Source organism: Nicotiana tabacum, chromosome 15, assembly GCF_000715075.1.
Source record: "Nicotiana tabacum cultivar K326 chromosome 15, ASM71507v2, whole genome shotgun sequence".
NCBI classification, from domain to species: domain Eukaryota; kingdom Viridiplantae; phylum Streptophyta; class Magnoliopsida; order Solanales; family Solanaceae; genus Nicotiana; species Nicotiana tabacum.
The window spans coordinates 82621768-82633820 of NC_134094.1; the positions used below are offsets into that span (position 1 = coordinate 82621768).

Below are 12053 nucleotides of genomic sequence, written 5' to 3' on the forward strand. Positions count from 1 at the left end.
TTTCCATGACAAGCTATAGTGCTAAACGAAAATAGAAATGAGAAAACATCATAACCCAAAACTATATTGTAAATACTGATCCATTGACCTCTCAATGGTTGGCCTTAGAAACTCTTTCAATCTCATCCTTCTTCTTAATGGCATAGCTGCGGAAACAAAAATCATCAATAGCCGTAAGCAATAAAGTCGCACATATCCAAAAAAATTGATTTGAAAAAAAAGGTTCACCAATCTAGTTTATACAATTTTACAACGAAGCAGTACATTTGGAATATATCTATAATTTTCTAAGATCAGAGAACACTCAAAATCTCAAGCATTTTACCTATTTGAAGAACCCTTGGCAGCATTGATGAGTTCATCTGCAAGGCACTCAACTATGGTCTTGATGTTCCGGAAAGCACTCTCACGTGCACCAGTTATCAGCAAATAAATTACCTGGTTAATACGGCGAAGTGGAGAAATATCAACAGCCTGACGCCTCACAACACCAGCCGAACCAATACGAGTTGCATCTTCCCTTGGCCCACTAGATGATCAAATGCAGAAGACAAAGCTATAAATGAGACATATATGGTAGGCATGAACTCCACTTAGACAAAAATATTTGAAAAATTGAAGATATGTGAGAAAAAATTATTATTTTATTTGAGATATACTTGTCAAACTAGCATTTCAAATGATCCACCAGCATTTTGGATACTCAATGTTCAGTATTTGCAAATATAGATGAGCAAACCAATATCTGCAAATATTGAAACAACATTTGATACTAAGATTGGTCCATTGTTACCCCAGTTGAAATAAAATAAAGATTAAAGAATATTTGGATTAATTAAGCACTGATCATTAGTGCGCACCTGCACCTGTTGATGATAACATCAACAATGACTTGAATTGGGTTCTAGTCAGTCAACAAATGAATGATCTCCATTGCATGCTTGATGATGCATACAACCATTAGCTTCTTCCCGTTGTTCCGTTCATGCATCATAAGAGAGTTAGTGAGCCTCTCAACAATTGGGCACTGGGCCTTCCTGAAACGCTTATCCTGGTATCTACCAGCTGTGTGTGGCATATAAACTGGATGCTTAGAAGTAGTTGCTGTGATGTAATCCTCAACAGATATGACATTGATCTTCACCAAAAAGTGAGATCATAGTTACAGAGAAATCTTTCAAATTGTATATTCAAGATAAGTTCTAGCCTCTCCAATACAAGAACTTAAGAATAATACTCACATAAAAAAGGTAGAAACAGAAGTAACAATCACCTTGGTATTAGTAAACCCTCTTCATTTTCTATTTGTCTCCAGTGTATGTGTTGGTTTTTAAATTTATAACTCTAACACAATGTTCTCCACTTCCAGAATGTTGTTGAGAAAGAATTACTCACTTTTACTGAATAGCAACACCTACTTACTTTTCCTTCTTCTATTTCATGGAATAAGAAACTAAACAGTAAAGCACATAATATTGCCCTCCTAATCTCCCCCCTCACCCGAGAGTTAGCTTATTTGTCTATCTGGTAACAGTCAATAGGAGTGAAACCTTGCTGATTGAACGTCATCTAAAAGTGGACGAGTAAACCTAAAATCACATGGAAGTGCGCTGTCCGAAAAGACTTACAATCTCATGGATTAGTGAAGATTAAACAATATATGGCAAAGTGGAAGAGAAAGATGTACATAGGTAAGTGACACCAATATTTACGACGAATCTTCCAGTCTTGTTAGAGATATCTATATACAAGCAGAAATTATGCAGAAAACATCTAGTGCTAAATGGAGCAACATAGTATAATTGTTGTTGGCCTCGCATCTGGCTCATTAGTATTATTAGTTGAGTTGAAGTAATCAGTTATTTATCAAGCTACATCAACTAGATTGGTTTGATTTATTAAAAGCTAAAACTTTAGATACTCAGGTGCTATACGTTGTAATTTTCCTTGTATAAATAAAATTTAAAAAATAGTACATTACATTTAGCTGATTCTAGGAAAAGGAAGGAGTTTTTAGCATCAATAAATATGTCACCATGAAAAAAATGAGTTATTTAAAAGGAATGAAGAGAAATGGAAGATACCCGAACATCGTCGTAGGTCCAGCGATTGAAAAGCATAACATCGTTGTGAATTTTATTCTCTGCGCTTGCATCCACCGGAGCGGCTACTTCACCTGCATCTATTTCTTCTTCTCTGCTCCAATTATTCACCTGCTGCGCTAAATCTAATAGTTAAAATAATACATTTCTCATGATTTTAGTGTTTGCATATAACGATAGGGAGAAAATAAGGAGGGAGTTGTTCACCTTTGGCGGAGAAGTATCTTTGTTGTTGTCAGCTATCTGTTGCTGCTGCTGTATCAGAATAGAGCACATTAAAACCCTAGAAAGTTTATAGTAGGGTTTCGATGAAGTTGGGCAAAGGCTATAATGTGATAGCTCAACCCACTAAATATTGGGCTTTCTGCTCTGATGTGTCAACGATCCGACTTTAACGTCAGGCCCAAGTCCACTATCTCTGGGTAAAAGCCACAAGCCCACAAATAGCCTGAATTAGTTAAATGGCAAAAAAAAAAAATTAGTTAGTGGTCATGTGGGTCCCACGAACGTATAAAGAGGAGACATGTCACCTTTAAATAGGTGTCTTATTAAAAGTTCAACAATTTCCGAACATAGTTTTGAAATAATTTTTCCAGTAATTCCTATTGGGAAGTTTTTCATATATATACTATAATAAGGACTTATTTATCATTTTTCTCAAAGTTTTTCAGTTTTCAATAAATACCTTAATTGTTTTAATAATTTATATAATCGCCCTTAAAATTCACTCACCCCATTATTAATGCCGTCAATTAAGGTATTCAGTTATATCCTTTTTTTCCCCCTCTCATATCCTATCTCCCTCTTCTACCATGCAAATTTGATTTCCAATTCACGTGGCTTTTTACTTAATGGCTGTCTCTCCACTTCCTAGGACGAAAATTATACATAATGTTTAGCACTCATCAACACATATAAGGTTTACTGTACTATATTTGATTAATGAGAAAAATAAGCAGTTGATTAATTTAAATTAATATGGCTGCTAAATATTAAATTAAAAAGTTTTGAAGCTTTGAATTCGATATTTTGGATTAGGTGTTCTTGCAAGTGATTGAGAATATCCTTTGGAGTTTACATCTCAGTTTTGAGGGAAATTGGTTAAGTATAGAGTTTATTTAGGTAAAAATTCAGATTGAAACTCGAAAAAGAAGTTGCAGAAAATTTTATGATAACTATATCATAAGTGTATCCGATACATTAATACCTTAAACTTAATTGTATCATAAATATATCATGCTTGTATCACAATTGTATCTAACGTGTATGAGTATCTGATACATTAATACCTAAAATGATAAATGATACAATACTAATACAATTATCATACATTTGTTGTAACGACTCAGCCGGTCATTTTGAGTATATTAGCCCTATCCCCTATTTACTGCTTCCCCCGTATCGTTTTCTGCTTACGTGACTTGCCGAGAGGTTTTGTTGTGGTATCGGAATAATTTGGGACACTTAGTCCTTAAAATGGAAGTTTAAGTCTTAAGATTTTGACTGTAGTCAGAACTGTATGAAGACGACTTCGAAATAGAGTTTCATCGGTTTTGTTAGCTCCGTTGGGTGATTTTGGACTTAAGAGCGCGTCCGGAATGTGATTTGGTGGTCCGTAGTAGAATTAGGCTTGAAATGGCGAAAATCGAATTTTTGGAGATTTTGACCGGTAGTGGACTTTTTGATATCAGGATTGGATTCCGATTCGACAGATCCCTCAACGCACTCACAACTCAAGATTGTACGGCACATCAAACCAGGAATCAAGTACGCAATAGCAGACTCTTGAGTCTCAAGTAAACTTTATTCGTCTCATTCAACCCACCCTAACACATCCCGCATTCACATCATACTTATCATATAGTCATTCAACCGCCCATCGAGGCACAAATTCCACTCATAAGAATACTACCGACACATAAGTCCAAACGCACAAGTTCTCACATCCGAAACTACCGAGCTTAAGCTGCGGTCTAACCCTAGCCTCAAGTCCTCCAGACTGGCCCATCACCAAAACACAGAATACTCGTCTCGAACCTCATTCATGGAATCAAAATGGGCACAGCGGGTGCCTGACTGGCCCAGCTGGCTCAACTATATCTGGAATTTTCTCCTGAATTGGAGAAATTGGTGGTGCTACAGGTGCTGCTCCAACTGTTGTACGAGCTACACCTCGACCTCTACCACGGCCCTGACCTCTCGCGGCCCTAACTGGTGGCACTGGTGACTGACTGTGTGATCTGGTAGTAGGTGTTCTCACCATCCTGAAAGAATCGAATCATAGAAAATTTAGTTTTCGGAACCAACAAATTCGCACGACAGAATAGAAGAAAGTGAAATTTTTCCTAAGAGTTCGGCAGTCTCTCTAAGATAAGTACAGATGTCTCCATACCGATCCCCAAGACTCTACTAAACTTGCTCATGATTCGTGAGATCTATGTAACCTAGGCTCTGATACCAACTTGTCATGATCCAAAATCACACATGTCGTGATGGCGGCTATCTCAGTGCTTCTTTTATGTTTGAAAACATAATAATTGAATTTAATAAAAAACCTCACAATTACAGATAAAAATATACTCCCAAACCCTGATGTCACTGAGTACATGAGTATCTATACATTACAAATATGGAAAATACGATCTATAATAGTCTGAGACCAAATACAATAAACAAGGAGATAGGGAAGGAGAGACAAGGTCTGCGAAACATGACAGCTACCTCTAAATCTCTGAAAAATCAAATGTGCGAAAGAATCAACACCCACTGTGTCCGAGGATCACCTGGATCTGCACACGAAGTGCAGGGTGTAGTATGAGTACAACCAACTCAATAAGTAACAATAGTAAATAAGGATTGAAAGTAGTGACGAGCTTTAGCTAAGTCCAAATACAGTAATTTTTTAACACAAAAATGGTAGGCATGCTCTCAAGTTCAACATTTGAAATTGCACAGTAATATCATATCAACTTCGACTGAAGCAGAAGATAGTGTCTTTCAGAAATTTCCAAAACAGTGATATATGCTAGCTGAAATGCAGCAATAATGAAATCAATGCATCCTCTTAGAGTAATAGTCACCCAGTCCTCTCATTCACTCTAACCTCACAATCACTCTTTCCTCACAGTCACTCATTCCTCACAGTCACTCATTCCTCTCAATTACTCGGCACTCACCACTCGGCACTCGCACTTAGTAGGTACTTGCGCTCACTAGGGTGTGTACAGACTCCGGAGGGGCTCCTTTAGACCAAGCGCTATAATAAGCCAATCATGGCATAAATCAACGAAACATACTGCGGCATGCAGCCTGATCCCATAAATATCCTTACAATTAGGCCCTCGGCTTCATTTAGTCATCAACCTCTCCAATCTCTCGGGCTCTCAGAAATTATGATAAGCAGCCCAACAACAATGATATGATGCAACAATAATGAATAAATGAGACTGAGATGTAATATGCAAGTAAAACCGTGACCGAGTACAAATAGTAATTTAACAGATAATTCAACATGTACACGACCTCTGTGTAACATCATATGTCTAAGCATGATCTTTAATACGAGTGTCTGCTCAATTTTTCCTAATACGTAGAGAATATACGGATATAAACAGATAATTTAACTACATAATTCCATGGAATTTGACCAAGTCACAATTCCTACGGTGCACGCCCACACGCCCGTCACCTAGCATGTGCGTCACCTCAAAACCAATCACATAACACATAATTCGGGGTTTCATACCCTTAAGACCAAATTTAGAACTGTTACTTACCTCAAACCGTGTAATTCTTTATTTTGCTATGCCTTTGCCTCATGAATTGGCCTCTAAACGCCTCGAATCTAGCCACAAATAATTTGATTCAGTCAATAAAATATATTGGAATTAATTCCATAATAAAATACTAATTTTCCAACAAAATCCGAAATTTAGCTCAAAAATGGCATGTGGGGCCCATGTCTCGGAACCCGATAAAAGTTACAAAATCCGAAAGCCTATTCAACCATGAGTCTAACCATACTAATTTTACAAAAATAAGACCTCAACTCGACCCTCAAATCTTCAAATTAAACCAAGAGGATATTCTAAATTTTTCAACTTAATTCACCCATTTAATGATGGTGTGAATGGTAGTGTGATTGCTTATGTGTTGTGGAAGTGAATGATGCAGGAGGAGGACTAGTTAGCTCATGATTGGGAAGTTTGGTATTCATTCCAATACTGGTGAGGCAAATTGGGCTACAGATGTTCATGTGTTGGTTAATGGAGTGGCCATATTTGATATTTTCAAACTTGATGAGATTCTTGTTTGTGTTGTGATGTCGTCGTTCTTGTTTGAACGCATTAAGACTTATCGGTATGATGGTTTTCATTTGTTTTCCTTTGGGGCATGGTGTTGTGAAATGGTACCTAAGAAGCAATTATCAGAGATGGCGGTATGTAGTGGCTTTAGGGTCGCATCGGTGTTTCTATTAGTGACGATTCGAGGGAGATGATCCTCGAGAGGGCTCAAAGGTTGTGGTATTTTATTCGTTCGTACGTTATAGAGATGGATCACAATTCGAGGTAACATTTTTAGCAGCAAAGGATGAGAAATAACATGGTGGATAGAAGAATAAGTTTATGTAGTTCATTTGAGATGATAGCTTCGATACTTAAGAAGTTTGAATATGACAGAAAGGAGTTTTCTTGGAATGTAGAGGAATGAGAATGCCTGATTGTCATGTTGGGATGAAATATAGCTTCGAGTTTTAAAATTATTGTTGGACCTTCAGTTGATGTTAATGGATGAACGGATTCTTATGGCTAGCGGATGAGTGTGGATCCAGGAGGATTGACTTCGAGATTCGAGGTCTGGTTCATAAGGATTTTCAGGTTTATTATGTGGCTGGAGATTGGGTTTTGCAGCAAAGGTTGAAGGGTACTTGGAGTATTTCTATGTTATCATCGGTACGCAGTACAATGTTAGGGAGATGTGAGAAATAGTTTTGGGTTCACAAGAGGTCTTATCAGAACAGGTGTAGAAGTTGGAAGTACTATTGAGCACATGAAAGGGTGTAAAATGGCTTATGGGTATTGATACGGCATGGTCTCGTAATTTGGGGTCAGTCGGGATGAGCGTTGATTGAGGTTCGTTATGTATTTGAAAAGAGGTATTACTTCGAAGGAAAGTCAAGAGTAAATAAGAAGAAGTTGAGTCAGTTAGTAGTGGCCTGGATCAGCATGGTTAAGGAAATGATCGGTTCCTTTGATGTGGTAAGGCTATACAGGTATTTGTGGCTATACTTGCGGGCTTGGCAGTATTCGTAATTTGGTTGATTTAGAGGTATTTAAATTCCAACGGTTGTGTTATGTGTGAATGGATCCCGAAAAAGTTATGGTAGTTTAGTCCACTACTTGAGGTTTGCGTTTTCTGCGGTTATTGGAATTTGGCTGCATGTTGCAAGTTTTCTTCTGAAATGAGGTAAGTGAAGGGTTCTAGCTGATGAAGTGTTTGTTTTACCAATGGTTCAGTATTTAGGATGGAATTCTTGCACTCACACGTAATAACATGATGGATGCAGTGAGCGGTATGGAATTGGAATTGAAGGATTGAGGTTGCAGCTCGATTTTGATAGGGATGTCACGAGTTCGAAGAAGCGGTAGATCTTTCATATGCTCAGAGGAGGCGGGCGCTAATTTGGTGTTACCATAGGATGGTGTGTTTCGCGGAAGAGGCTTTCGTGTGTTGATTTGCGGATTTTGATTAGCACTACAGAAACAACATGGTTAGTGGCCATTGATGTTCAGATTTTGCTACCTGGTGTGGAAAGTTGTGGAAGTATCTCCCACAGGATGATCATATAATTGTAACGTGTCTGTCATTTAAGTAGTAAAGATTGAAATCAGGCATGAAGATTCGGGTACTGTCGCTGATTGGAGAGTTTATGTCTAAGAGACGCTCTGTTTCTTTGGTTGCGGATTGAGGAAGTTTGTTCCTGATTTGACGGTTGATCGTATGTGTCACGAATATGGTTATTGTGGACTTTGGAAGGTTATCGACCTATTTTGGGATGATCGAAATCAGCTGCCATGTTTCCATCTACCACTTCGAAGAGAGTTGTCTTCATTACTCCCTCGGCGTTCGTGAGAAGCAAAATTTCTCCCTGGATTGTCACGCTTGCGAGGTTGAACCCAGCGAGGAGTTTGGTTGCCAGGATAATGCTTCTGGTGAGTTTAGCTTGTTTCAGTACTCTCCATTGTATAATATTAGATGAACTTCCTGGATCCACTAAAATACGTTTAATTTTAAAATCTAACACTTTAATAGAAATTACCAGTGCGTCGTTGTGTGATAGCAGTAATACATCCGCATCTTCGTCCTTTAATGTGATATCGTCTTCCCGGAACCTCTTACTATGTTATCAAGAATGGAAAGAGTTGTCCCCAAAGACTCACCTTCAAATAATCTTAGTGTATAACGAATGAGGTAAAAGAATTGATTTGATGAGTAAAGAATGATATCTATTCATAATAAGGAATAAAGCACAAAATGAAATATGTAATTAAATATACAAAAAGAAGTAGACAAAATATGTGATAGAGATGGAAAGCTTTGAAGAAGGTATACGTTTTAATTAATGAAGTACAACGGTTATGTTTTGACAACTGAAAATCTTTGGATGGGGGTTTAAATTAACAAATCCATGAGAATTAACTCGGGATTAATAACTTTGGGATAGAATATGTGAAAGAATGTTTGTTTTGGAATGGTCTTGAAAAGAATAGTAGATGAAGCTTTTAACAAACACATGACTAATAAAGAATCGTTCAAAGAATATTGACAAATACAATGGTTGTACTTACATGAATCTAATGATTGTACAATGTGTAGAATATTTCGGACTTTGAGGAAATCCAACAAGAAGATAATTAATTATTCACAATTATATGTAAACTAATCATACTAAATATTATTCACAGAAAAGGATTAATTATCATGGATTTGCACCAAACATGTATTTACTTAGAGTGAAGTAAGTAGTTTACAAATTGAGTGACCTAAAAGTATAACCAAACATGATAGCTCTCATGTAAAAGAAATATACAATTATCTTGTTAGAAAAACGAATGCCTAGTCCAATTAATTAGGTTCGTATCAATCCTAGTCAATTAATCAAGTTGCAAAAACGTATCTAATAATCTAATTAAAGATGCAAGCTACGCGTTTATTTGACATACATGTCGAGTGTTAATTTTAACTAGATGTATTTTGTCATAAGTGTTTAGCAAATGGACTAATATCAAAGCAAGAAGGAAACACATATATCTGCGTTTATACTATACTTGCGATTTTGGATACATCCTAGAATAGGAAGTGCGAAATGGGGAACTTGACGGGAATTTATCTTTCTATCTTAAAGTGTCTTGTTCCGTAAGTAACTTCGTGTGATAGTACCTTGCAAGACAAGAGAAGTAAAATTATTAGTAAAATATAAAATAAATAATAAACTAATTTTTTTTTTTGAAATGGTCTTACTAAAATATAATTTGGAAGATTGTTTTGAAGATAGTTGGAAAATATTTTTGGAAAATTGTTTTAGGAAATAGTTTGAAATATGTTTTTGGAAAATTAATTTTAAGAAATAGTTTTGGAAAATAGTTTAAAAGATAATATAGGAAATACCCTTTTGAAAATGATTTAGAGAATAGTTTTGGAGGCTCGGATGGTGTATGCCATATAGCAATATATTTTAAAATGTGAACACCGATTTGGTAGCAACTCTGGTGGCCAGCTGTGTTGCCTCCTGAAGCACGGACATTTACATTCTCGTCTTTTATTTTTCTTTTGGCTTTCGTCATCGCCTCATAAATGTATTTTTGTTCTGGATCCGAAGGACGGTGCAGTATCTTGTTCTTTATCAGTCAAAATTATCACTAGGCCTCAAAATATTTATTCTCATCGGCCAAGTATAGCAACTATTCGAAATCAGTATGTCCAACCTCAGAAGTGAAGCGCATGTAACACAAACTGTGAAACAGAGGCTAGCAGCGTTGGTTATCGAAAAATAAATTCCAATAGCATCAGAACGCCAACATCTAAGACAAGAGCAAAGTTGTCACGACCCAATTCCATTTTAGGCCATGATGACTCCTAGCACCATTACTAGAAAAGCCAACAGTGAACAATCTAGTCATTTTCCCATTTTAATAAGTTTTTCCCAAGTAAATAACTTTTATTAATTTACTTAGGTTTACTAAGAAACAGATTTAAATTAATAAAACGAAAGCAGCTGAATGTATTTATGGCCATAGGAATAAAACCAAAAATACAAATCTACTAGTGTGTGCCAAGATCTGGTGTCACAAGTGTATGGGTTACTAGTAGAATATACAAAAGATCTCTGCTCTACTGTCTGAAATAGAATAAACAGAAAATAAATCAAAAGAGAGACTCTGGCTGCTGCTGAATGGCTCGGAAGGGCAGTTAACCGTGTGATCTCGGACCAGAAGTCAAGCGTACACGCCGGACTGATAACCAGATGCACCTGCCTCAGATCCTACACATCAAGTGCAGAAGTGTAGTATGAGTACATAAATAACATGTACCAAGTAAGTATCTAGTCCAACCTCAAAGAAGTAGTTACGAAGGGTCGACTTCGACACTTACTATGGGTCAAAAAAATATAATAGTATGAAGTACAAATTAAACATGATATATGAAATGATAATAGAACTCAGAGCATGAAATAAGTAAACAATCCTAAAGGGGGTTCCAATATCTTTATGCATGAATTATGTTGAGGACGTACGGCCCGATCCAAATATACATATAAATACAATGTGCACTGCCGAGGGTCGAACGGCATGAACCATAGATACATCAATTAACCTGTCGAGGCGAACGGTCCGCTCCCATGAAAGTAGTGAAAATTTACCTCGCTCGCGGAATATACTTGCGAAGCGGTTGAATATAGATTTTCTCAAGTTATCATAATATTTCACAATTCTTTTTCAAAATAAGAAATTCAGCTAGGAACCTTTAAAGTATTGAAATCCTCAACCTCCGCTTTAATCCAAACAATTAATAAGCATAAACAAGCAACGGTATCAACAATAACATGGTGTAAGCCTAAATCTACCCGGACATAAGCATGAATAGTAGCTATGCACGGACTCTCTTCACTTCGTACGTACGTAGCCCCCCACAAATAGAAGTATACAATGATTAAGTTCACCTATGGAGTTAATTCCCTCTTACAAGGTTAGAAAAGAGACTTACCTCGTTTCAAGGCCTACTTCTCGGTCCAAGAATGTGCTCACACCCTCAATTCGATGCCGAATCAACCCAAACTAATCAAATAGTATATAAACTAATCAATACATGTCGTATTCTAACTATTAAAGCGATTACCCAACCCCAATTGAAGAATTTTCAAAATTCACCCCTGGGCCCATGTGCCCGGATTCCGAAACTTTTCAAAGAAAATTGTTACTCATAACCTCATGAACTCAAATATATAATTTTTACTAAATTCCATAATAAATTTCGTGGTTAAACCTCATTTTTGTCAAAAACCTAGGTTTTCACCTAAACTCATAATTTTTACTAATTTACATGTTATAATTTACCCATGAACTATATATTAAACTCACATTGTGTGAAAATTACTTACCTCAAAGTACTAGGTGAAATCCCCTCTCTAAGAGCTCCAAGAATTGCCCAACAATGAAAGAAAATAAGCAAAAATAGCCTAAGTCCCGTTTTTTGAAAGATGATTCTGCCCAAGGGTCCTTATACGCGATCGCGGCCAAGCTCTCGCGATCGCCATGGCTAAACTGAAGAGCCCAGGAAAAGGCTCTACGTGAATGCGAGAGGACCTATGCGAACGCGATGCACTGGGCCACCTACTCCTCGCGAACGCGGGGCCCAACACGCGAACGCGTAAGGCAATTGGGTTGCCCAGGC

At 37.1% G+C, this 12053-nt stretch overlaps 1 pseudogene; it reads right to left on the bottom strand.

Moving 5' to 3' along the window:
• The window catches only part of LOC107812919 (small ribosomal subunit protein uS7-like), a 28158-nt pseudogene continuing 16105 nt past the window's right edge, over positions 1 to 12053 (bottom strand).